Here is a 4927-nt window from a genome sequence, read left to right as displayed (position 1 = left end):
CTTGTCGCGTTGTTTCAAAGAAGATAAGATGAACTGATACAAAGTTGCCCCAAGATGGGAATGATATGCTCCCTCGAGAGATTGAATGAAAATGTCTGAAACGATCGCAAACAATCTCTTGATAAGAAAGAAAGGCTAGAATGAACTGACAAGATAGGATAAAGTGACAGAGTCACAAGATAAAGAAGACTGACTCGAGAGACTAGGGCTAGGGTAGTCTATAAGATAGACTACAAGGGAAAACATCCTCATTGTCATCCACACACCTAAGAGATCAGAGTACAAAGAGAGCAGAGAGCAGTCACCAATGATGGCATTGGTGCATAGACTTGATCGCGTTCGCTGATATCAGAGGCCAATAGATGCAGGAGAGTCGGTAAGTACCACAAAACCTCCTTGTACTTTGTTGCATTAATTGTTGTCATAAATGCATGTCAAGTAGAGTAATAAATGCACTCTAGAAAATGTCAAGCGGGGGGGAAAATGCTAAGGCACGTCTATGTTGGTGTCAGGCGTGTCTGGGTACGATAGGTGTGTCTGCGTTGGTACCAAGTGCGTCTATGATTGCAATAGTATCTATGTTCAATGCGAGCGTGTATGTGTTTGCAGGTGCACTTGTGCAGGACCGACGTGTCTGGGTAGAGCAGAGGCACGTTTGTGTGATTCAAGCACGTCTATGCAAGGCAAGTGCATTTGTGAAGTATGCAAGCGCATTTATGTCATAAATGCATGTTTATGTCTTCAAGGCCAAAACAGTAGTTCTTTGATAAACATGCGTTGTCGATTGGATAAGTTGCTGAGAGGATACACTTAAGAAGGTCCTCTAGGGAAGACTAGAATAGCAAATAGGGCTAGGATTGACAATTTTGTGATAGAACATACATTGCCAATTACGAAACTACTCAAGAGGATACACTCAAGCAGAGGCCCTAAGATAGGATAGATCGAGGCACTTTGTGATGAACATGGAGTACCATAGAAATTGACAATTCTGTGATAGAACATACGTTGTCAATTGGATTAGGCTGAAATTGACAATTATATGATAGAACATACATTGTCAATTGAATAAGCTACTCAAGAGGATACACTCAAGTAGATGCCCTAAAAGATAGGATCAAAGTAGCACTTTGTGATGAACAGGGAGTACTACTAGGATAAAAAGCAACACTTTGTGATGAATAGGGAGTACCACTAGGATAAAAAGCACTTTGTGATGAATAGGGAATGCCACTAGGATTGACATAGTTGATTTTATTGATTGTAGGAGGACCTACCAATGTTGGAGTCACGAGAGAGATTCCCTTCGACTCAGAGTTGACATTCAAGGATAGAGCAGCGGTTGAGGTCATGGAACTCTGATATATTTTGTATGTGCCTGAGTTTTGGGTGAACATGTGTTTGTTGACTGCATTAGCTGAGAGATGGCACTTATAGACATGCACATTTCATTTGTCGATGGGTGAGATGATAGTCACCTTAGAGGATGTATATAGGATATTGTGGATACTGATCGATGGGGAGTTTGTTCCTTACGACCAAGACAGAGACATGGATGCACTAAGATGAGTGTTTCAGGATCCAGGATTGGAGATGAGGGCTGGACATGTGGCTTGGGACACCATGACAATGATAGGATTGGCACTATAGGCGGTGCTGGTAGGAGTGATTAGTGGATTTCTCTGTCTGGACAGGGTGACACAAGGGTTGGCTATGGGATGGGGGAGGACTCTAGAGACATTGGTGACCGAGCACACTAGGTTTGCATGGGGATCGTGTTTATTGACACACTTGTATTATGAGTTGCATCGGTTTGTATATCATGGATCAACAAGATTGGGATGCAGAGTGACATTGTTGTAGGTATGGGCATATGGGTATCTACTAGTTAAATAATCGATACACTTCAGGGGAAGAGGACATGGGCACAACTATGTTCATTTTTATGATATGATTACTTCTCAGCCATAGATTGGGAGGCTAGAGTATTGACGTTGGGTTATGGATGAGATAGACAGTGTGGTATGGAGGTCATATTGGGACTGTGAGGAGTGGAAGAATGGTGCAGTGGAGCTACCATATGTATTTAGGAATAGGTATCTGATAGGGAGGACACCATATATTATTGAAAGGCAGTTGATTGACAGGGTATGCAAGTAGTTCAATAGAATACAACGGATGCCATGGGGGTCAGGGATGTATGCACAGACAGTGAGGGATTAGGTGCATCTAGGTCTGCTATTGTCGTATGATCAGGCAGTGACACAACTGTAGAAGATGGTTCCCATGCCTTGGGATATATGTGAAGATGTGGAGGATGTAGAGATGGATGTAGAGTATACTAAATATTGGGTAGAGTATCCATTTCCATGGTTGACAGATCTAGGGGAGCTGATAGATGGAGATGGTGGAGGTGATGGAGATGATAGTAGAGATGGTGGAGGCGAGGCACAGTGGTAGAGAGGAGAGTGGCTCACAAGAGAGAGGGCGGAGAGGAGAGACATGCTCAACATGCTCATGTAGTGAGGGGTAGAGGTGGATTGTCATTACAAGTGCTAGCAACATAGGCTCCCAGAAAGGTATAGGCTCCTAGATAGGTACAGGGATGGGGATAGGGACAAGAGCAGCCAAAGGGATAGGGTGAGGGGAGAGAGGAGGAAGATGAGCTACTATCCTTGAGGGAGATCTGCCAGGGATAGGCAGATGAGATCCTGGATCTGGAGAGGGATACAGCTAAACTTAGGAGATAGCTGAGGGACACTGAGCAGGAGAGAAATTAGGCTATTCAACACTATATGGAGGCTAAGACAACACTGAGGGTAGGGAGGCAGGAAGAAGAGGACATAAGGGTTGGATATGCCTATGTTTTGTAGGCAAAGGAGGAGATAGCCTACTAGAGAGACCTATATTTTGGAGGGTTGCCACCAGATTAGCAGGCTAGGAGCTTCCAGAGACCATCATGAACTATGAAGATGTCTAGAGGGAGAGACAGGAGACAGGCATCTAGCGGTGGGATCATGGGTCCTCCACCACCACTAGATAGAGGGGGTAGGAGAGATGATCCTGGGGTGGGTCCTTCCAAGGCTCAGACTCTATCGAGGCCAGCCAACTCCAAGGAAGGGAGTTCATCATAGACTTAGAGGGCTCCCTATGTGTTAGTTTTGTACCATTTTGTATGATGACACCTTTGGGTGATTGTAGCCATATGATTTTGACATCATTGTATCATGACACTTATGATTTTTGAGATATATATATATATATATATATAAGAGATGATTCATATTTACAACAATGATATGCATGTGTGCCTATGTGATGCATGTTTCTATGTGATGCATGTTTATATGTGATGCTTATGATGATGATTTTATGATATGGATGCAAATATGTACATGATGAAATGCAATATTTTTGTTCTTTTATGTTTTTATATGTTATACATATGTGAATGTAAATGTATGAAATGCAAATAAATATGATAATGCAAATAACTATTTACATGATGAGAATGTGAAATGTGCTAGCATGTGTTGTGTGCAAGATGTGATACAATTGTGATATCTATATGTATGTATGAAATGCTAATATGTGGTATTGTAGGTGTAAACTATATGAAATGCAAATGTTTTTTGCATGTCATTATACTCAGTCATGTGATAGTAGGCTACACAGACTCAGGAAGGATGATGTAGGTCAATCAAGAAAGGGGGACGAAAGATAGAAGGTATGGAAGTGAAAGATCTTCTTGCGGTATTATCATCATTGAGCTTTATTATGACAAATAGGTATGAGAATCCAGGAATATGTTCGACCCAGAAAGTCATTGTACCTATTTGCATGGAGATCAAACAGTTACAAACAAAGGAATGCCTCAATTCACAATAGACTCACAATGTCCTCATATCCTTGGACAATTCATAGTATTACTAAGAGACAATCCACAGACATCAAAGAAAAATAGGTGACGATACCCATCCTTGCCTTTCTAGTTAAAGACATCTTAGAGATAAAATCTCTAGTCAGAGACATCCTAGACAAGCTAAAAGACATGTCACTAAAATATAAAATCAAAAGAAAACCAAGACTCGACACCAACATCCACTGTAGTCCTCAAGTTTAGTGTCTCTTGTCACTTGAATAAGTCTATTTGATTATGGTCACAATGTTTACTTTCACAAAAAGGATAGATAGCATTGAACCATAATGTAGTCTGCATCTATTGAAAGATTTGATCTGTTGAAGCCCATTGTTGCTTGTGTCTCATCTGAAACTAGCTGACTCCATGAAACCAATACATTATTGTAGAGAAGATGGAACTTTATTGCGGATCTGTGATGCAAGTTTTCCTTTATTGTGGATTGTGTGTGGATAGACTGAAGAAGACTAGAAGAAACTGTACTCCTTGGAATGTGTGATGCTCTTAGTTCCACACCCGTCACTAGACTTAGGATTTGCCTTAGCCACATATATGAGCTAATTTATTATGGATGGAAAGGTTGTGAGTGTGTGCAAAGTGAAAGGATGAGATGGAATCTTGAAGGAGGGAGGAGCAATGTCTCTAGACATGGTGCTGGTGACCCAGTTTTCACCGTGGTACTTGCCCAGAGCACCACCAAAGTGGTTTTCACCACTGGACGAAATGTTTTTTCTTTAATTTTTTGATTTTTCAATTTTTCAATTTTTTTTGTGTCACAAGGCGCCTGTTTGCCAGGTTTTCACCAAGTAACGATTTTTTATTTTATGATTTTCTTTTTGTATTTTTTAATTAGGATACTCTAAAGAGATATGTGTAAAACCTATGAAGGTGCATGCTATTGATAGGATCCTCCAAATGTTCGCCATCTAAAGTTGCAAGTTGATATGCACTGGATCCATAGATTGTTGTAATGATATAAGGACCAAGCCAATTTGGTTCGAACTTGCT

Source organism: Cryptomeria japonica, chromosome 1 (assembly GCF_030272615.1).
Source record: "Cryptomeria japonica chromosome 1, Sugi_1.0, whole genome shotgun sequence".
In the NCBI taxonomy this organism is placed as follows: domain Eukaryota; kingdom Viridiplantae; phylum Streptophyta; class Pinopsida; order Cupressales; family Cupressaceae; genus Cryptomeria; species Cryptomeria japonica.
Note: the sequence above shows the minus strand (reverse complement) of the source record.